The following is a 23,704-nucleotide window of genomic DNA, read 5'->3' on the forward strand; positions in this document are numbered from 1 at the left end:
GCCCTTTGTCTTGATCTTCCTCATCATCATGTCCGACATCTTGTACATGATGACTGTGTCCTGCATCTACTTCGTGATCATGTCCTGGAGATTCTTCGTCTTCTCGCCCGCCCTCGCCACTATTGTCTTGCAACCCTTCCTTTTTTCTTGCCCGGCCACCATGGACGACTTCATAATCATCTTCATCACCTTGCTACCGATAGCCATCCATGAAACCATGCATGAGTAGGTGGTACCGCACCTGTCAGGAATCCGGGTCCATAAGGCTCTTCAGCTTGCATCTTCGACACGGACATCTTATCTCCGTCTCGTTCTTTTGAAGCATCTCGGCCTTCGCGGAGCTCAAAAACCTATTCACGATGCCTTCGGTCATCGTGCAGACCATGGTCGCCTGCGGGGTAGAGAAAACGATATGTTAGAACCAAAATTTTTTTTGGCATGACTTTGCCTAAAAATAAGACCAAAAAGAATGCATAGTGCCAAATTCTCGCTGAAACGGAAATGAATCAACATTCCGGCAAAATATTGGCAACTATCGCATTTCAAATACCGGTACCTACAAACACAAACATATCCAACACCACAAACATACGTATATCTAGGTCATAAAAAGTGTGTACACGTGTTGGAGGGACAAAAAGTAGATCTAGAACATAAAGAAAGGTTTCCCCTTAATTACCAATCAAAAAAAGGAAATTTAACCACTTAATTTGGGTGAATATATGGTGCAAATGAGGTGAGGAGGAGGAGGCAGCCGAGACTAGTGAGTGTGAAGTGGTGGAGAGAATGAAGTGGGGGGAAAGTGAGTGTGAAGTGGGCTGTCAGAAATATCTACTCCTCCAAGGTTACCAATGGCGCACCCAGGAACAATGCGCCATTAGTAACCAGGGTTACTAATGGTGCACCAGGTAAGAATGCCATTAGTAGTTTAAAAAAAACTGAAAAAATATTAGTAGAGGTGCACCGTGGACGTGGTGCGCAATTACTAGTTAAAACTAGTAATGGCGCACTTCCCATGGTGCGCCACTGGTAAGTGGAGGAAAGGGTGGGGGGCCTGGTCAAATATAGTAATGGCGCACCGGACACATGGTGCGCCATTAGTAATATGGACACTAATGGCGCACCAGTAGGTGGTACACAACTGCTATATAGCAGTGGCGCACCACATTCATGGTGCGCCATTAATGTCCATATTAGCTATAGGCTTTTTTCTAGTAGTGTAGCTCAAAAAAAAAAGTAGATGCACGAAAAATACCAAATGAAGTCAGAAATTGTTGTAAATTTATGATGTGCCTTTTCATGGTGCATTTTGAACACACAAAAAGTATGGAGTCAAAATAAATTCAAAAAAATGAAACCCTTTTGTAACAGATGAGTTCTCGTTCGAAACCCTCATACTTCGAGAGAGATTGTCTGTTTTGTATACGAAGTGCATCAAGTTTTTGTCGCAACCCTCTCAACTTTTTAGCACATGCTATGTCGGTGAAATAATTATACCATGCCAACTTTCAACATTTTTAGAGTTCATTTGTAGTGCTTTTCAATTTCAGGGTCAACTAGCTAAAAACAAATAAGTAAATGCACGGAAAATACCAAATGAAGTCAGAAATTGTTGAAAATTTGTGATGTGCCTTTGAATGGCGCATTTTTAACACACAAAAAGTATGTAGTTCAAATAAGTTCAAAAAATGAAATCCCTTTGTAACAGATGAGTTCTCGATCGAAACCCTAAAACTTCGAGAGAGATTGTCCTTTTGTACGCGAAGTGCATCTAGTTTTTGTCGTAACCCTCTCAGCTTTTTAGCACATGCTATGTGGGTGAAATGATGATACCATGCCAACTTTCAACATTTTCAGAGTTCATTTGTAGTGCTTTTCAATTTCACGGTTAACTAGCTCAAAAAAATAAGTAGAGGCACGAAAAATACCAAATGAAGTCAGAAATTGTTGAAAATTTGTGATGTGCCTTTGAATGGTGCATTTTGAACACAAAAAGTATGAAGTTCAAATAAGTTCAAAAAATGAAATCTCTTTGTAACAGATGAGTTCTCGTTCGAAACCCTCATACTTCGAGAGAGATTTTCCATTTTGTACATGAAGTGCATTCAGTTTTTGTCGTAACCCTCTCAACTTTTTAGCACATGCTATGTGGGTGAAATTATTATACCATGCCAAATTTCAACATTTTCATAGTTCATCTCTAGTGCATTTCAATTTCAGGGTCAACTAGCTCAAAAAATGCACGAAAAGTACCAAATGAAGTCAGAAATTGTTGAAAATTTGTGATGTGCCGTTGAATGGTGCATTTTGAACACACAAAATGTATGGAGTTCAAATAAGTTCAAAAAAATGAAATCCCTTTGTAACATATGAGTTCTTGTTCGAAACCCTGATACTTCGAGAGAGATTGTCTGTTTTGTACACAAAATGCATCCAGTTTTTGTCGTAACCCTCTCAACTTTTTAGCACATGCACTACAGGAATCTGAGAATTTGCCATCTGCCATGGATGACGGCAAAGGGGGGAACCCCAGACGGCAAAGGCTTTGCCGTCCGTCAGCTGACGTCAAAGTAGACGGCAAAAAAATATCCGGTGAAGAGGTTATTTGCCGTCTGCTTTTGTAAGGCGGATGGCAAAGAATCTTTGCCATGAGGGGACAGACGGCAAATAAAATGGGATGGCACATCCACAGACGGTCCCGTCAATTGTTAACAGCAGGCCTCTCCTCTTTGCCGTCTACCCTAATCCCTTTGCCGTCAGCCCCCTCATGGCAAAGGGGGCACCCAGCCCCTCTCTCTCCCCCTTTGCCGTCTGCCCTCCCCCCTTTGCCGTCTGCCCTCCTCCCTTTGCCATGAGGGGGCTCACAGCAAAGGGAACTCCCAGCCCCTCTCTCGCTCCCCTCTTTGTCGTCTGCCCTCCTCCCTATGACATGAGGGGGCTGATGGCAAAGGGGGCACGCAGCCCCTCTCCCTCCACCTTTTCACCCAGCCCCCCCCTTTGCCGTCAGCCCTCACCCCTTTGTCGTCAGCCCTAAGTCCTTTGTCGTCTGCCCCCTCATGGCAAAGGCTCAAAACAACCCTTGTTTATTTTATTTTCTATTATATCCAGCAATTTTCACAATAATCAGGATATATATATATTTGACAGAAATAAATTTGTTTCCGTACTCATAACCATATTAAAATAACTTTCATCCATAGTACATACGTATTATGCAAGTTGCATCCGTACCAAACCATATATCACACCAGTTCCATCCATGCATATAAAGTTTCATATATATCCATATACTACAATAGTTTCAATACAAGCTTCCGTGAAGCCATGGTACAAGACATCATATTCAAGCATTCCATCAACATAATCCAAGCTTCCCGTGAAGTGAATGTAATATGCAAAATGACAAATAAGAAAGTTAGAAGAAGAATACTAGATGAAGAAGTATATATAGGTTATTTCGGAGAGAACTTAGCTAAGTATAGGCCATTTAATAGCTAAGTTAGGTGGAATAGGTCATCTTGGAGCTACATAGCCTTATTATGTCATTTAGGAGAGAACTTAGCTAAGTATAGGTCATTCTAGAGCTAACTTGGATAAAATATGACATTTTGTAGCCAACTATGATTATGAATCCATTTTTACCTTATTATGTCATTTTGGAGCTAAATTAGTCATTTTAATGAGCTAACCAAGGTTCTTATGATGTTTTTACCTAACTATGCTAATTATGTCATTTTGGAGGATACTTAGCTAAGTATGTCTTTGTTGGGAAAATAACCTACGTAGAAGAAGAAATAGAAGAAGCAAGAAGACAAGAAGAAGGAGAAGAAAAAGAAGAAGAAGAAGGAGGAGGCGGAGGAAGAGAAGGAGGAGGAGAAGGAGAAGGAAGAGGAGAAGAAGAATAAAAGAAGAAGGACGAGAAGAAGGAGAAGAAGGCGGAGAAGAAGGATAAGGAGCTTCTCTCTTCCTTCTCCTTCTTCTCCTTCTTCTTCCTCCTTCTCCTTCTCCTTCTTCTTCTCTTCTTCTTCTCTTCTTCTTCTTCTTCCCTCTTTTCATTTTTCCTCTTTCTTCTCCTCTTGTCCCCTTCTTCGGGCTAAATTAGCTAATTATGCCTTGTTGGAGCTGATTATGTAAGTTTGGAGGATAATTAGCTAAGTATATGTCGTTTTTTATTAAATAGGCCATTTTGGAGCTAACTAAGCTAATTATGTCATTTAGGTGGAAGCCAAGCTAAGTATAGGCCATTCTAGAGCTAACTTGGGAAAAATATGTCATTTTGGAGCCAACAATGATTATTAAGCCATTTTTGGAGCTAAATTGGCTAATTATGTCATTTAGGTGGAAGCCAAGCTAAGTATATAATATTCATGAGCCAATTAAGTGAAGAAGCAAGAAGAGAAGAAGAAGGAGAAGAAAAAGAAGAAGGAGGAGGACGAGGAGGAGAAGGAGAAGGAGAAGGAAGAGGAGAAGAAGAAGAAAAGAAGGAAAAGAAGAAGAAGGAGGGGGCTAGCTCCTTCTCCTTCTTCTCCTTCTCCTTCTTCTTCTCTTCTTCTTCTCTTCTTCTTCTTCTTCCTTCTTTTTCATTTTTCCTCTTTCTTCTCCTCTTATCCTCTTCTTCGAGTTAAATTAGCTAGTTATGCCTTTTTGGAGCTAATTATGTCATTTTGGAGGATAATTAGGTAAGTATAGGTCACTGTTTATTAAATTGGCCATTATGAGCTTATTATGTCATTTTGGAGCTAAATTAGTCATTTTAATGAGCTAACCAAGGTTCTGATGATGTTTTTACCTAACTAAGCTAATTATGTCATTTTGGAGGACAATTAGCTAACTATGTCTATGTCTATGTTGGGGAAAATAAGCTACGTAGAAGAAGAAAGAGAAGAAGCAAGAAGAGAAGAAGAAGAAGAAGAAAAAGAAGAAGAAGGAGGAGGAGGAGGAGGAGAAGAAGAAGGTTAAGGAAGAGGAGAAGAAGATGAAAAGAAGAAGGAGAAGAAGAAGGAAAAGAAGGAGGAGAGAAGAATAAGGAGGATAACATACCATTATCGTCATCACAGCGGTGAAGCACGGTGGCTCTGGCTTGTTTCACCTAGAGAAGGCTGCCCTAGAGAAGGCTCCACTGTAGAAGGGTCGTGCGATGAGTTTCGGGAGATATTCTACACCAAACATCGTTTGCAATATGTCGTTAGCATGAGGACACTCTTAAGATCACTACATTGAAATGAAACTCACCGTCCCCGTCATGTGAATGACTGGCATCGCCGGAGGGACTTGGCGGGCCTTCTCACACATAGACTGTACATTTGGTTTCGACAAGTCAAACTTTTTAGTTATTAATGAAACGAACATTAAAATGCAAGATTTGAAATAATATGAAGAAGAAACTTACAACGAAGAGCTCATATATGGCCCTGTTAGAAGCATCATTCCGTGCCCTCTCCACCTCCACCAACGCAGTCGTCCTCTCCTCCAGCTGCTTCATCTCCTTATCCTTCTCCGCCAAAACCGCCTGCCTTGCCTCTCTCTCTTTCAGAATAGAAGCCTGCAACACAACTGATTGTTAGCATTGTAATCATATTGGTTCCAACACACAACTTAATGCGGAAAGATAGTTGAGTCCATTAAACTAACCTCGATGGCGAGCTCGACTGGCCGTGGATGAGGTGTTATCTTAGGACAGTAGCTCGTTTGGCGTGCCTTTATCTTCCGGAGAGTGCTAGGACAACGTATAAGGCCGTCTCCAATGGCGATCGACCCATGGGGCCTCCCGTTGCCAGCTATCATCACCAGCTCTAGAGCAATAGGCCCCTCGTTAGGGTTAAAGTCCTCCCCTTTCCTCGCCTTCCCGTGATCTCTATACTTCACGAGCTTGTGGTGAAAGGAGATGTTGGTGAAGTTTTCTGGATGCTCGAGGTCAGACTCAAATAATGCCTTGACCTTCTTATATGAGGCAGTATGGGCCATCGCATACAGGTCGTACATCTCTGGCACCTCCGTCTTATTGTGACGCGCCTAAAAGAGAGAGAGAGGAAAATTGTATTAGTAAAGGGCTCAAGATAGCATTAAGAATGAATTGCATGAGGCATGAAGCAAAACATATACCCAGTTCTCGCGAAATTGGATTAAGTTGACGCTCCCTTGATGGTCTGGCACACCAACCATTTTGCCACGCCTCTCGTTGGCGTTGTTGTGGCTGGCCTCCAACGTTTCGGAGCACCACTGATCCACCAAGGCCTCCCAACAATCCATCTTATCCACACACCATCTCGGGGGCACCTAAGTTAATAAAGAGAAATTTGAGCGCGTAAGAACCAAATCAAGGAAACTAACTACAAAGCCTTAATAATATGTAATTACCTTCATGTAATGCTCCGTCTCCATCTTAGAATCACGACACTTCGCCTTGTCCTTCCTAATACACCGCGAGGCATAGTAGTCTCTAGCAGCCTGCACCCGAGCCTCGTGCCGAAAGTTTTGAAGTAGGCGGCGACATTCGGTTTCGATAACCTTTGTCGCGTCCTCCTTGTATCCCTCCTCACACCTGTGGTAGGTCTGCAAACGAGAAAACACCGATTAGTACAATAACTATCTATGGTTGATTTATAATTGTGTAAAGGACAAATTACCCAGAACTGTCGGATCACCATGTTGGCCCTCGTGTGGCACAAACCACCGTCGATCTCCACCTTCGGCGGGGCTGGGGCAGCCAAGTAGTGCTCCCAGGTCATTCCTATCTCTCGCTCACGACCGGGCAACGTAACAAACCCTGGGAAGTTTTGACGGGAAAGCACACCAAGGACGCTGTTGGGCTTGCGGACACCCTTGGCAACAATCCAATCCCTGTAGTATGACAAATTAAAGCCAAAACATTAGATATTTGAGAAAACGTGAAGCGAAAAGGTTAAATAAGAGTAAATTAACTTTCTTGTCCCCATTTGGCTTAATCGACCACCTCTGGTCGCGCGTCGCTCGCACGAGCGGGAGCCCCGAACAACTACGCTGGTAGACGGTAGCCCCCTCACCCAAGTCGATTCTAGCCTTAGGATTATCTTTTGACTTCCCCTCTATGCCGAACAATGTACCAAAAATGGCCTCCACAATATTCTTTTCAGTGTGCATCACGTCGATGTTGTGTGGTCAAAGGAGTCTTTGAACTAAGGCAGATCCCATAAGCATGACTTGTGAGTCCACGCGTGTTCCGTATTATACCCTTTGAAGTATCCTGGACGAAAAGGACCAGGCTCGAGAGCGTTTAACTGATCAAGGGTCTATTGGCCTGTCAATGCAGATGGTGCATTGTTTTTGACAACTCTACCTTTGATGAAATTCTTCTTGTCTTTTCTGAACTTATGGTCAGGATCCATGAATTGTCCATGCATGTCGAAGCAAGAAAACTTGCGACCAGCCTGCAGCCAACGGAACTGAAGAGTTGCCTTGCATGTGGTGCACGGGAACCTTCCATGCACACACCAGCCAGCGAATAGCGCAAACCCCAGATAATCATGCGTCGAGTACATGTACCACACATGCATTTTGAAATTTGTTTTGGTAGCCGCATCGTAGGTCTTGATCCCATTATCCCAGGCTTCTCGCAACTCATCCTTAAGCGGCTGCATGTACACATTCATATTCTTCCCCGGATAGTTGGGCCCTGGAATTATCAACGTCAGGAAAATGTTCTTTCTTTTCATAATCTCTCCGGGTGGCAAACTGAGTGGAATGACAAATACAGGCCAACAACTGTATTGTGCTGCCGTCATATCATACACATTGAACCCATCCGTGCTGATGGCAACTCTAGGATGCCTTGGATCTTCCAATTTATCCTTATGTAATACATCGAAGTGCCTCCACGGAAACCATCTGAAGTGTGTACCAACATCTTGTTCCCATCCGCATCTAGTTCGGTTCTTTTGCCCAATTTGTGCCATGTCATCTGTCTGGCCGTCTCTTCTACCATGAAAAGACGTTGAAGTCTTGGTACGATTGGCAGATACCGAAGAACACTAATGGGGATTTTTGTCTAATTCTTCTCACCCATACCGTTGTCTACCACAATATACCTGGAAGAATTGCAAATGGGGCGATAGTTCAAGGTCGCATTCTCAATCCTAAATAAGACAGATCCATTCTCACAGGCATGTATCTTCTCATAGGGCATCTTAAGTACACGGAGTATTTTCTCTGACTGGTACATGTTTGCAGGCGGTACATGGCCTTTGGGTAGAAAGCGTCCAAATATCATCATCATCGCGTCGTAGCATTCTCTCCCTTGGTTGAATTGAGCCTTCAGAGCCATTACTTGCGCGATGGCATCCAGCTGACAAAGCTCAGTCTGCTCGTGGAGAGGACGTTTTGAAGACTCCAACATTTCATAGAAGGCCTTTGCAGATTCATCCATCTCATCGTCCGAATCCCGAGCATCATCAAAGTCTTGCACCATGTATTCGGTCCCGTGCCATGCTCGTTGGTGCGACAACAGATAACCTCAGCTCTAGCACGTTGGTCAGACTCACCATGAAAAGTCCACACCGTATAATTAGGCGTAAAACACCACTTCTGTAGGTGTTTACCCATTTCAAACTCTGTCTACTTTTTCCAGTTGTCGTAGTTGGGATAGGGGCACCATGTTTTTTGCTAGCCATTTGCAAATGCGGCTCTCACAAACCCCCTGGTTTTTGTTAACCATTCATTGGTCATGTATTTCTGACTAGGGTGACCGGTGTACATCCAAGAACGATCACTCATGTTCCCTAGCTACCTATGGGCACACAAGAAATAAATATATAATTCATCATCGATATTCATCCGCTAATCAAGTTTGTCAGTTTTATTACGTCCATGCAACTGATACGTCCATTTTGCATCATGCTTTCATGTTGATATTTATCGCTTTTTGGGATGTTACCTTACCTTGTGGTACCATACTTATGCCTTTTCTCTCTTATTTTGCAAGGTTTGTTTGAAGAGGGAGAATATCGGCAGCTGGAATTCTGGACTGGAAAAGGAGCAAGTCTGACTCCTCTATTATGCACAACTCTAATTGCCCTGAAATTAACGTGGGATTTTTTGGGAATATATAAAAAATACTGGGCGAAAGAAGTACCAGACGGGAGCTACCAGGGCCCCACAAGCCTAGTAGCCGCCACGCACCTGGTGGCGGCTACAGGGCTTATGGGCTCTCTGACGGCCCACTGGCCCCCCTCTTTTTCTATATGAAGGGTTTCGTTCCAAAAAAATCTGGGAGGAGCTTTTTCATGGATTCTACGCCGCCACGACGCGGAACTTGAACAGATCCAATCTAGAGCTCCGGCTGGACGATCCTGCCGGCTAAACTTCCCTCCCGGAGGGGGAAATCGTCGCCATCGTCATCACCAACACTCCTCTCATCGGAGGGGAGTCATCTCCATCAACATTTTCATTAGCACCATCTCCTCTCCAAACCCTAGTTCATCTCTTTTAACCAATCTCCGTCTCGCGACTCCGATTGGTACTTGTAAGGTTGCTAGTAGTTTTGATTACTCTTTGTAGTTGATGCTAGTTGGATTACTTGGTGGAAGAGTTTATGTTCAGATCCTTGATGCTACTCATTACACCTCTGATCATGATTAAGATTATGCTTTGTGAGTAGTTACTTTTGTTCCTCAGGACATGGGATAAGTCATGCTGATAATAGTCATGTGAATTTGGTATTCGTTCGGTATTTTGATATGATGTATGTTATCTTTTCCTCTAGTTGTGTTATGTGAACGTCGACTACGTAACACTTCACCATATTTGGGCCTAGAGGAAGGCATTGGGGAGTTTTAAGTACATGATGGGTTGCTAGAGTGACAGAAGCTTAAACCCTAGTCTATGCGTTGCTTCGTAAGGGGCTGATTTGGATCCACTAGTTTAATGCTATGGTTAGACGTTATCTTAATTCTTCTTTCGTAGTTGCAGATGCTTGCGAGAGGGGTTAATCATAAGTGGGATTCTTGTCGAAGTAAGGGAAGTACCCAAGCGCCGGTCCACCCACATATCAAACTATCAAAGTAAAGAACGCGAATCATATGAACATGATGAAACTAGCATGACAGAAATTCACGTGTGTCCTCGGGAGCGTTTTTCCTCTTAAAAGACTTGGTTCAGGCCTGTCCCTTTCTACAAAAGGGATTGGGCCACTTTGTTGCACCGTTGGTACTACTTGTTACTTTTCACTTGCTACGTTTCACCTCGCTACACCCTCACTTGTTACCGCTACTTTCAGTGCTTGCAGTTATTACCTTGCTGAAAACAATTTATCAGAGCCTTCTGCTCCTCGTTGGGTTCGACACTCTTACTTATCGGAAGGACCATGATTGATCCCCTATACTTGTGTGTCATCAAGACTCTTTTCTGGCGCCATTGCCGGGGAGTGAAGCGCCTTTGGTAAGTGGAATTTGGTAAGGAAACATTTATATACTATGCTGAAATTTATTGTAACTTGTCACTATGGAAACTGTTCCTTTAAGGAGTTTGTTCGGGGTATCTTCACCAGAAACGGAAGCACGAGGAGTTTTTCCTCAACCTGAGGTACCTACTGATCTATGTAGATGAAGTTTCTGGTTTATCTAAGCTTGCAGGTTTGCCCAAGGATGAGGTAAAGAAGAAAGTCTTTCCTTTATCTTTTAAGGATAAGGCGTTGACATGGTATAGGCTATGTGGTGATACTGGATCATGGGACTACAATCGGTTGAAATTGGAATTTCATCAAAAGTTTTATCCTATGCATTTAGTACATCGTGATCAGAATTATATTTATAACTTTTAGCCTCGTGACAGGGAAAGCATAGCTCAAGCTTGGGGGAGGCTCAAATCAATGATATATCATGCCCCAATCATCAGCTCTCGAGAGAAATTATCACTCAAAACTTTTATGCTCGGCTTTCTCACGACGATCGTACCATGCTTGACACTTCTTGTACCGGTTCTTTTATGAAGAAGGATATTGACCACAAGTGGAATTTATTGGAAAGAATCAAATGTAACTCTGAAGATTGGGAGCTTTAAGAAGGTAAGGAGTCAGGTATGAATTTCCAATTCGATTGTGTAAAATCTTTTGTTGAAACAAACACTTCTAGAGATTTCAGCGCTAAGTATGGACTTGACTGTGAGATAGTAGCTTCTCTATGTGAATCTTTTTCTGCTGATGTTGATCTTCCCAAAGAGAAGTGGTTTAAATATCATCCCCCTATAGAAGCCAACATAGCTAAACCCAATCTAGTTGAGGAGAAAGTCATTGCCTTTAGTGATCCTATTGTTCCTTGTGCCTACGCTAAGAAACCACCATACCATGCTAGGAAAAAGGATTATTCTAAAGCTCCAACTGTGATACGTAGGGGTTACATTAGACCACTTGCAACCCGTGAGGAAATTAGAGTTGAACCTAGTGTTGCTATTATATCAAAGATCTCTTAGCCAAAGACATAGACGGGCATGTTATCAAATTCTGTGAGGACTCCGCTAGAATTTCTAAACCTCACGCGAAAGTTAAATAAGGACTTGTAGTTGGCTTGCCCGTTGTTTCTTTCAAGATAGGAGATCACTATTATCATGGTTTATGTGATATGGGTTCTAGTGTTAGTGCAATACCCCATTCCCTATATGATGAAATCAAAGATGAGATTGCACCTGCTGGGTTAGAACCCATTGATGTCACTATTACGCTAGCTAATAGAGACATTATGTGCCCTCTAGGAATTGTGAGAGACGTAGAAGTCCTGTGTGGTAAGACGAAGTATCCTACTGATTTCCTTGTCCTTTCTACTCCACAAGATAGCTTTTGTTCCATCATATTCGGTAAACCCTTTCTCAACACTGTCAATGCTCACATTGATTGCATTAAGCAGACTGTCATTGTTAGTTTCGAGGGTGTGTCTCATGAATTTAACTTCTCCAAGTTTGGAAGACAACCCCATGAAAAAGAGTCATCTGGTAGGGATGAAATCATTGCTCTTACCTCTATTGCCGTACCTCCTACGGATCCTTTAGAGCAATATCTGCTTGAGCATGAAAACGATATGCATATGGATGAAAGAGATGAGATAGATAAAATTGTCTTAGACCAATATCCTATTCTCAAGAATACTCTGCCTGTTGAACTGCTTGGGGATCCTCCCCCACAGAAGGGTGATACAGTGTTCGAGCTTAAATAGTTACCAGATACTCTTAAGTATGCCTACCTTGATGAGAAGCAGATATATCCTGTTATTATTAGTGTTCACCTCTCGAATCACGAAGAGAAGGAGTTACTTAAAACTTTGAGGTAGCACCGTGAGGCTATTGGATATACTCTTGATGATCTTAAGGGTATTTGTCCCACTCTATGTCAGCACAAATTAAAACTGATCATGACTTCAGACCAGTTGTTGATCATCAAAGGAGATTAAATCCTAAGATGAAAGAGGTCGTGAGTAAAGAAATATTAAAGCTTCTGGAAGCAGGAATCATTTATCCTGTTGCTCATAGTGATTGGGTAAGCCCAGTACATTGTGTACCTAAGAAGGGAGGTATCACCGTCATTCCTAATGATAAGAATGAATTAATCCCACAAAGGATTATTACTTGCTATAGGATGGTGATAGACTTCCAGAAACTGAACAAGGCAACCAGGAAAGACCATTATCCTTTGTCGTTTATCGACCAAATGCTACAAAGGGTATCTAAACACACACACTTCTGCTTTCTAGACGGTTATTCAGGTTTCTTGCAAATACCTGTTGCACAATCTGATCAGGATAAAACCACTTTCACCTGCCCCTTCTGTACCTTTGCTTATAGACGTATGCCTTTTGGCTTATGCAATGCACCTGCCACCTTTCAAAGATGTATGATGGCTATATTCTCTGACTTTTGTGAAAAGACTGTTGAGGTTTTCATGGATGATTTCTCCGTTTATGGTTCTTCCTTTGACGATTGCCTCAGAGATGCAAAGATACCAACCTCGTCCTGAACTGGGAGAAGTGCCACTTCATTGTTAATGAAGGCATCGTCTTAGGACACAAAATTTCTGAAAGAGGCATTGAAGTTGTTAAGGCTAAGGTTGATGCAATTGAGAAATTGCCTTGCCCCACAGATATCGGAGGTATACGGAGTTTCCTAGGTCATGCTGGTTTCTATAGAAGGTTCATTAAAGACTTCTCTAAGATTTCTAGGCCTCTTACCAAGCTCTTGCAGAAGGATGTTCCTTTTGTTTCTGATGAGGATTATGAGGAAGCTTTCGAAATACTTACGAAGGCCTTGATAACCGCACCTATTGTTCAACCACCTGTCTGGAACTTGCCCTTTGAAATCATGTGCGACGTTAGTGATTATGCTGTCGGTGCTGTTCTAGGACAAAGAGTTGACAAGAAGTTGAATGTTATTCACTACGCTAGTAAAACTCTAGAAAGTGCCCAAAGAAACTATGCCGCTACGGAAAGGAGTTTTTAGGAGTCGTGTTTGCATGTGAAAATTTCAGATCTTAGATAGTTGACTCCAAAGTCACTATTCACTCTCATCATGCTGCTATTAAGTACCTTATGGAAAAGAAGGACGCTAAGCCTAGGCTAATCAGATGGGTTCTCCTCCTACAGGAATTTGATTTGCACGTTGTTGACCGAAAGGGTGCTGATAACCCTGTAGCAGATAACTTGTCCAGGATAGAGAATGTCCTTGATGACCCACGACCTATTGATGACAGCTTTCCTGATGAGCAACTAAATGTCATGGGCACATCACATAGTGCACCGTGGTATGCTGATTACGCAAATTATATCGTAGCCAAATACATACCACCCAGTTTCACCTACCAGCAAAATAAGAAATTCTTCTTTGATTTGAGACACTACTTTTGGGATGAACCTCACCTTTATAAGGAAGGAGTAGATGGTGTTATTAGACGTTGTGTGCCTGAACATGAACAGGGACAGATCCTGCAGAAGTGTCCTTCCGAAGCCTATGGAGGACACCATGCTAGAGGTAGAACTGCTCATAAGGTATTGCAATCAGGTTTCTATTGGCCCACTCTCTTCAAGGATGCCCGTAAGTTTGTCTTGTCTTGTGACGAATGCCAAAGAATAGGGAACATCAGTAAACATCAGGAAATGCCTATGAACTATTCACTTGTCATTGAACCGTTTGATGCCTGGGGCTTTGATTATATGGGACCCTTCCCGAGTTCCAATGGGTACACTCACATCTTAGTTGCTGTGGATTACGTCACTAAGTGGATAGAAGCTATCCCCACTAGAAATGTTGATCACCACACCTCTATTAAGATGCTTAAAGAAGTGATTTTCCCAAGATTTGGAGTCCCTAGATATCTGATGACTGATGGCGGTTCACACTTCATTCATGGTGTTTTCCGCAAGATGCTTGCTAAGTATGATGTCAACCGTAGAGTTGCATCTCCTTATCATCCTCAGTCTAATGGTCAAGTGGAGTTGAGTAATAGGGAGATCAACTTGATATTACAAAAGACTGTCAATAGATCTCGGAAGAATTGGTCTAGTAAACTTGACGATGCACTATGGGCTTATAGGACTGCTTATAAGAATCTCATGGGCATGTCGCCGTATAAAATAGTTTACGGTAAGGCCTGTCATTTACCTCTTGAGCTAGAACACAATACTTATTGGGCAATCAAAGAGCTTAATTTCGATTTCAAACTTGCCGGTGAGAAGCGGTTGTTTGATATCAGCTCATTAGATGAATGGAGGGCCCAGGCATATGAGAATGCCAAGTTGTTCAAGGAAAAGGTTAAGAGATGGCACGATAAAAGAATACAAAAACGTGAGTTCAATGTAGGTGATTATGTCCTCCTATACAATTCTCCACTACAAGGAATATGCTAATACACGACGCTATTTTTCCGTCGCTACATCGTCACGGTTTTTAATTTACGACGATCTCACGACGAAAAACCAAGCGTTGAAAACAGAGCGTCACAAATGAATAGAACCGACGTTTTGATCGAAATCGTTGTAACTTTTACGACGATTCCTGGATCGTCGTAACCTATACGACGATCCTAAATCGTCGTTGGAAATCAAACCCAGTCCTATGTGGCAAAATTACGACGAAATCAAAACGTCATGGTTGAAATCAGCCCAACCCATTTCAATTGATCACATGGGCTGATTTTATTTTGGTGGGTTATTTCTTATTGGGCTTCTTTTTGGGCCATAGCCTATTTACACCCACTTTAATATTTTTCTGAATTATTTTGTATCATTATAATTTGGGCCCTGGCCTTTTAGTGGCCAAATACATTTGGTCCAGTTTCAGTTTTGGCCTTTTTCATTTTTGAATTCAGCATCTTTTTGTTCCAGAACTTGGTTTCATTTCTTTTTGTTGGGCCTTTTCAACCTAATTATTTGTCCAATATAAAATCCAACACTATTTCATATTCAAATCAAGAAAACTCCAAGTCGAATTAAAATCATCCATCATATAACATCACATAATACATCTCCCAAGTTTAGATAACACAATACATCTCTCAGGATCACATAATACATCTCCCAGGTTAACATAATACATCTTCCAGGTTTACATAATACATCCAAACTCCAAGTCGTTCTCCTCCTTGGGCTGGATGGCGCCTGCAACAACCACCTGCTTCTGCATCTCCTCGGCTATCCTCTTCAGGTGCTCCATGTTGTCAGGCCCGCAACAAATAGACAGATTTTAGAAGCATGTTGGTGTTTCTTTAATCCTTCCTACAGTATCTGAACTGGGTGTTCGCCATGTATCTAAACTGAACCAACAAACAGCTAGGCTGGTTGTGCGTGTTTGTGTGTGCCTGCTTATGCATGCATATGACCTGCTAGCTGCCTGTGTGTGTACTCAGCTTCTCAACAAGCTCTCTAACTATGTACTCTAAGTACAAGATTATTACATGGAGATGCCGAAGAAGAGATAACAGTATTTTGCCCGCAGTGATAACCATGTACTCCCATTAATTTCACGCATTTTCAATATTTGATTTTTCACAAACACCAAAGGACCAGTTGAGTTTGATGAACAAGAATGAATGCACCTGGTTAAGCTCAGATGCATCCAGCAAAAGGGGAAAATTAGTGTACCAAATCAAATAGGCATAAAACACAGGTCAAAGTGCACAGTATAAGCATGGAATACTTGTATTGAACGATATTGCCGACACTTAATTATAAAGCAACTCCAACTTGTACTCAACCATATATGCATAGCTCTCTTCAGTATTTTCACCTGGAATGATTCATGGGTGGGGGCATCTAAATTATCAACAAACTGAGAAACACTTATTTGGAGTTGGATATGAAGACGTACTGCTTTCACGTATTCATTTCTTAACTGATAGTGATACAAATGATGTAAAACGCCAATAGAAGGGACTACTACAATTGAGAATTACGACAATGATTTGCTTGAGCACACAACTCATACCAGCAAACAAAATTCATCTTTGGGGTTGAGGAACTGGATGACGAGGTCGTCCTTGAAGATGTTGAGCTCCTCGATGGCCGGGATGGTGTTGACGCCCACCCTCTTGAGCATGCTCTGCAGCCGCTTGTCGTCCGTGGTCGCCGTCTTGTGCACCGCCTTATTCTTCCTGCATCGAGAACCACAAACCACATGTTATCCTTTCAGCTTGTGGCAGCAAAAGACATGTGCGCACCATCCTGATCCTGTATCTGTATGTATGTATGAGGAAATGTTAGCATGCTAATCAGCTTGCGTGGGGGTTGCACAATAAATAAGGAAAGGAAAAGGAAATATTGGCGATGTGGTACAATATGTTCTCTCCTGCATGAAAGTATTAACTAAAAGTTGATTCAGTAAAATATCTGCTCAGATGGAATTTCTTGGTCTGATCAAGTGAACCTATATATAAGATTAACTTTCCGAACACCCCATGTCTATAAGTAAATAGACTTCAAGAATTTATAATGTTATCTTTAAGAAATATGGTGTTGGAGGGGTACGAAATTGTTGTTAATATTGGAAATAAGTGATGACACAAAGAACTGCAGTCCTGAAACCACATACCAGAAGAATCAAATTGAGAACCCTATATATTAATTTGCAACAGAGTTGTAAGCAAAAGCGCTGAAATAAAAAGGACCAACTCCAAACCAGAAAATGATAGATGGCCATTAGAATGGCTACACATATTAATAAATCAAAGCTGAAGCTAAACTAATGTATAATAGGAACAAAAGTATGAAAGAATCATCAAAAGAGAGAACCACGAGCAAACCACATCAAAATCCAATTGTTTAATTCCGAATTATAACAACTACTTCTACCATCAAGGGAATGTACACCAATCAGGATAAGGAATTCAACTTAGTTAATATAATAAAATTGGTTAAGTATAAAAAGCATACATCCGAACATGACTTCCATGCTATTTCCAACATCCTGATTTCTGCAATATTTGTTATGTTTTACTATAATGCATTAGCTGGATATTATTTTATTCTGGGACATTATTTTAACTTGTTATCTTGTGAACAGTAAAGGTATTATGTAAACTTGTGTGATGAACTGATGATCCTGTGAGCTGGGAGAATGATTTAATGGCTTGAGGTCATTTTAACGGCTGTGGTCATGTGCAGTTCTATTCATAATATCATTATTTCCCATGTATTGAATTAAATCAGTACAAAAAAGCGCCAGCTCCACGGCAGAAGTGTAATGCTGAAAGCTGACTTCAATATGTTAGTCAAATCTGTGTCACTCAGTGCAATGACAAGTATGCAGAATATATTACATTTCCAAACAACACTTTCCATACGATGCTGTGAATGAATGGTAAAATCCCCAGCCGTCATCGTTAAGTTGTGTTCTCTTCATTGTATGTTAAATATGCAAGAGGTAAATGTAGTTGTGTTCTATTGGACGCTTGGATTTTCGCTTTACTGAAGGAATTTAAGCACTAATACAAGAAGGAGTCAATGACACAATAATTAGCAGACATGTAAGATAATACAAAACAAGCTACTCCACATTACTCTGATAACCAAGTGCAAACCAGGGTGTAAGAACATTACCGTGAGATATGATCTTAGAAAAATACATTGTAACAAGAAGATTACCGTGAGACTTGATCTTAGAAAAATATACTTTTAATAAGAATGCTAAGTTAACAACAATACTATCCAAGTGTGCAGCAAAGTGTAAGAACAGTACCGTGAGATATAAAATTTAATGTTGAGCAGAACTAAAAATACAAAGAAACTATATGATACAATCACAGTTATAAAGAAACTATAATTCAACAACAGTTCAGTAGCGTGTGAATTTTTTAACAGATTTCACAAATCTATTGAAATCACACATGCCACCACAAAATCCAGAACACGGACCATACGGACCTGGTGATATACCATCAATCTTCTTAGGTCCAAACTCTATGTGATATACCATCCTCGCCGGCAGCCAAACAAACTGCTCGCTCAGGGCAGAAAACAGAGCGACGTTTCAGCACGAACAAAGGAACACATAGGTTTCATGCAACCAATGTCAAATAAAAAATGTTTTATTTTTGTCCTTTTCCAACTGAGTAGTGGCCACACATGCACAACCCCCTTATTACATGGTCAGGGCCAACTCGACTCTATTAGCTGTTGGTTACATAGCAAACTGACATACAAATTCAGTGAATACTAGCTGCCATCTACACAGTGGACTCACATACAAATTCACTGAATCCTGTCAAAAGCAATGACACCTACAACAAGTTGCAGCATGTCCACACTTGCTCCATCATGTGCATTAACACTAGGGTGACATGACATAATTCAACCATGCATCAACCCATCAACGTGGTGACAAATTAACACTTTTACACAATAACAAGGTTAACTTCTGATAGAGGCTAGATATATTTTAAGCTTCTATTATCCAAAAAATACACATTTGTTCTCAGCTTGGGCTACGAACTAAAATTTAGTTAATAAGGGATTAATACACAACCAGATCAGTGACAGTGCTGCTACAACACTCAGCAAATAGTGTCTACTTTGCATGTGCACACCCCAAGAAAGACCGCCCAAGGACGAAAGAAATCAATAGAAAATTAAGATGCCAGCAAAGATACATCGATGATCATAACGAGACCAAAGCATTTGATGTGCCATGAGATTTCTGGGAAAAGAAGATTGATGAAACGAACATACGAACCTGGTGTTCGGGCTGCAGTAGTCAAACTGCCTGCCGGCGCCGTCAAAGACGAGGACGCCGAGGTCGGCAACGCAGAGTCCTCATAGATTGAGGTCCAGATGGCCACGGATCTGCTGCGGACGTCGCTGGTCTGGGAGTGCCAGCTCGATCTGGGGTCCGTCCGTAAGGGTGTGAGTGGCGATTGCGGGAGCCACACTTGCGAGCTCGAACTCTCTTCGGGCAAGGCATTATTCTGTTTGTTAAGTGTCAATCGGTATGCTTGTGCATCAAAATGATTCTTGTAGGACTATCATTGAAACAGATAAAACCCAACAACAAATTGTGCTTACTAGGCATCATTCTTAGCACAAGGAACACAGTAGGCTTACAACTTCTGAGCCTGGCCCTTCCAGTTTGTTCACCACCTAGCATTCAACTTGTCTTTGACATCCGCAGGGAAATCATATGTCAACCAATTGCGGGCCTACACGGACACAGGCGAAGCGATCAGCAAGAAACCTTTTGGTTACGAAAACAAATCCATCCAGCTGCATATTGGGTGGAGAAACACTAGAGATTTACCACTACTTAAGACAGTTGAAATTTACCAATTCATTCCAGCTATGCTTGAAAGTAAATCATGATTATAAGAAAATGTGAAGAAAGTGAAGGACTGCCGAGTGCCGACTAACCTCAGCGACAATCTCGGTGGATCTAACACCGGTTTCTTCCCTCAATTCCCTCATGGCAGCTTCTCGCGGCTCTTCTCCTAGGTCTATCCCACCCTGTGGTGACACATAACACTCGGAAAATCAACAACGGTCCGGTATCACGCGTATCAGCATGCAGCAACAACGATAGTAGTAATTGATAACTAGGCTGACGAACAACGAGTTTCACTAGCCGTCAGACTGTTGTTTTAGTACTAGTACCTGAGGCACCTGCCACGCGGTGGGGATGTCGATCCTGGACGCGGAGAAGATCTACGGGAGGGGAGAAGCGTTCAATGAGAGAGGGACATGGAGGGTTGTCAATGGGGACTGTGAGGCGGGAGGGGAGGGGTGCCTTGGTGAGGGAGGGGTCGGCGAGGTAGATGCCGACATTGGTGTGGTAGTCCTCGAGCGGTGAGTCCATGGAGGCGAACACGGCGAGCGGCGAGGCCGAGTAGGAGGGCGGACGGCGGCAGGCGATCCGGGGGAGCCGGAGGACGGCGGAGGAGGAGGAGGAGGAGGAGATGGTGGGATGAGAATGAGGCAGCGTGCGGCGTCCACCATCATTGGGTCCACCCAGAAACCCAACCCAACCCAATCGATTGGGGAGACAACGAGAGTGGTGACGGACGGCTCGCAACGGAGGTCTGAGGAGGGCGCAGAGGTGGCTGCTCCGGATCTGGGAGGAGGAGGAGAGCGTGCGGCGGCGCCGGATCTGGGAGAAGATTGGGTTGGCGGCTCCGGATCCGAGGTGGGGGAGGTGGTGGCTCTGGCGGAGGGGAGACAATTGGATCAGGAGGAAGGGTGCGACGGGGTTTGAGCTAGTGTTTGGGCTGCGGGTGGGGTATCTTTTTTTTCCTGTAGATAGATGGATGGATGGATCATGGATGTGGTTAGAGATATGGATGGATGGATGAATGGACGCCATGTCATCAATCTGTGGGAAGATTTCTCATTGGTTCAAAAAGTCATTGATTTAAATAGTTTTCAAGTACTAAAAATAGAGGAATTTTATGAAGCATCTATCAAAAAGATTTTGCAAAAGGGCACCACACAAATTTTCGCTAGAGTTAGACCATATTTTCTGGATAAGGACCAATTTGTATGCATTTTCGATCTTTCTAGCTTTTTTTAATCATTTTCTGAGTGCCAAAATGGTTTTTTTTTGTGAAGAACCTACCTAATATTTATTGAAAAATTGGATTCCATCAATTTTATAAAATACTAGTCCATATTAATGTACAATTGACCAAATGGTTGGGTGTCAAAAACTTTTATCCACCTCTTGTGACAAAGACAAATCAATGCCGATTCAGCATGAAGCGGGTCAAATTTGAACTAGAGGTACCTCATAGTTTTCTCATGATTTTTTCCAAAAATCATTTTTAGTTAAATACGTATCTATTTAATCACAGATCCAACAAAATTTTGGCAAGATTCAACCCCTAGCTATGAATGGTCATGCCCGCCGTTTCGACCGCATTTTGAAACAGGCATAACAAATTCAAAAACAAATCAAAAAAATGCAAAACCTTCACGTTGTGTCATCATATGTGACCAAGCTACCAGGAAAAAATTCAACTCATTAGGATATTCCTATCTAGTACTTCCATCACAAAGCTGTTAGCTGAACACAAACTTTGGAAATTTGCTGAGAAAGATTTACTAGGAAAATGGTTCCCAAAGTTTTCATGAGGCAATGATTTGGATAGGAAAGAGTGCCAAAAAATATGAGGGTAATCAAATAAATAGAAATAGCACTTTCTTCACAAAGTGCTATTTTGAACAGAGTGGGAAAATGAATATTGCTGAATTATTTTTGAACTATGGAAGGAAGGGTTTTCACATATTTGACGAATATATGATCCAAAATATTTATGACAATTTTTCGATAATTTTTGGAATGACGGAATAGTAGGTTGCTTCACAAAGTAGGTGGGTTTGGCGCGTGACATAGAAAGGACCCACGAGTGACATGTCAACATAGTTAGAACATGTTACGACATTTTTATAAACGTCCTAAAATTTATGACGATCTTATCTTATGCGGTTAGGACGTTTCAGACTCATATCGTCGTAATTTATATGTAGATTTGATCCCCTCAAACGGTTTACGACAATCTCGGATGAAATCGTCATAGATTCATGACAAATTCATCAACGCCGTCTTAAAAAACGTCATGTATGAGCATATTTCTTGTAGTGCTTGCTTAAGATTCTTTGCACGCTAGCTTCTCTCTAAACGGGAAGGTACTTACGTTGTCGAGGAAGTATATCGTTCCGGTGCCATCAAAATCAATAACACATAAGGATATTTTCCTAGAGTGATAAATGGGCAAATAATCAAACATTATATCTCTAGTACTCCCAAAAATGTTGAGACCAATATCATCAATATCATAACTCTAGAGGAGTACATAAGGGATTTTTATCAGCCTGCTTCTAACCCTGAAAACGAAGAGGTATGTGTTTCGGTAAGTAATTGGACTCCGAAGCTTTTCCAATAGGAAATTTCCTTCGTTTTGGAATTTATGGAAATTTAGAAAAATAAAAAGCAGTCCGGAGAGCGCACGAGGTGGCCACAAGCTTGGTAGCCGCCACCTACCCCCCTGGTGGCGGCTACAGGGCTTGTGGGCACCTCGTGTGCCTCACGAACTCCGTTTTCTTGCGGAGCACTCCTTCTGGTCCAGAAAAAATCATTATATATACGCCCGAGGGTTTTGATCTCCGTATCGCGCAGTTTTCCTCTGTTTTCATTTCGAGCATGTTTCTATTGCAGATCTAGATCGTAATGCTTCCCCAAAAGCTTCTAAGGAAAGATCTTCGAGAAGGTCATCAATCCTTATTTCACGGAAGTGCTGAAACACCCTCAATCCATCAAGATGAGTGAGGGGCCTAAGAACATCGGAAGCGTGGAGACGAGGCTCGAAGCAATGGAGCAACAAGTCTTCAAGTGCCAAGGGATGGTGGAGCGTGGACTCAACGCCAACCACTTGATGATCACGGAGTTTACCAGCAATCACAAGATGGATGCCATTAACATTGGGAAACACCTCTCCAGGCTGTATGACAGGGTTGATCAACTTCAAGGCTAGATCTATGACCTGCAGAACCAAAACTGTGAGTATGAGTATAGATTTAAATCAATACCGTTGGCTGCAGACTTGAGGATTCCGGCGACTCGTTCATCCTACCATGATGGAGCACCTATGCATTGGAAGACGGAGGATCAGACTACTCCAACAACACCACCACCTTCACCACCAAAGGAAGACAACTAAGCATTGGTATGGGCAATCCCCTTGGCTTTTGCCAATCTTGGGGGAGTTGCCCTGGTATCGTATCACCTTTATATATTTTGCTTTTACCTTTGTTTTACTTCTTTCCTTTTCATTTTTTATTTCTTCTCTTAGTGGAATAAGTCTTTAGTGTTTAGTTTGAGTCTTTTGCTTTGTGTCTCCCCCGATGTATTCGAGCTTGCGAGTTATATAATAAAGAGTATCTTAGTCAAGGGCTTTGTTTTGTGCCGTGATCAAAAGTATGAAAAGAACGATAGCATGAAAGATCATGAGATGATCTTATGGAAAGTGATAGCTTCACATATAACAAGTATGATGATTGAAACTTGTTGAGAATAAACCACTATATACCTCAGTCATTTCTGCAATTAATAAGAAGTAATAAGGAAAGAGAGGTTCACATATACATATATCATCTTATACACTTTCTATAATTGTGAGCACTCACCAAACTATTACATTCTTATTAGTAGATCTGGACAAGGAAGGGGGGCTCGACGGAAAGGGGGGGAGGAAGAAGAGCTCACAGCGGATCCAGGGAGA

At 42.0% G+C, this 23,704-nt stretch overlaps 1 pseudogene; it reads right to left on the reverse strand.

Annotated features, from left to right (window-relative positions):
* Positions 1 to 20,429, reverse strand: part of LOC123405119 — a 39,679-nt pseudogene extending 19,250 nt beyond the window's left edge.
* Positions 20,430 to 23,704: the final 3,275 nt, after the last annotated feature.

The sequence above is a fragment of the Hordeum vulgare genome, chromosome 6H (assembly GCF_904849725.1).
Source record: "Hordeum vulgare subsp. vulgare chromosome 6H, MorexV3_pseudomolecules_assembly, whole genome shotgun sequence".
Taxonomy (NCBI): Eukaryota; Viridiplantae; Streptophyta; class Magnoliopsida; order Poales; family Poaceae; genus Hordeum; species Hordeum vulgare.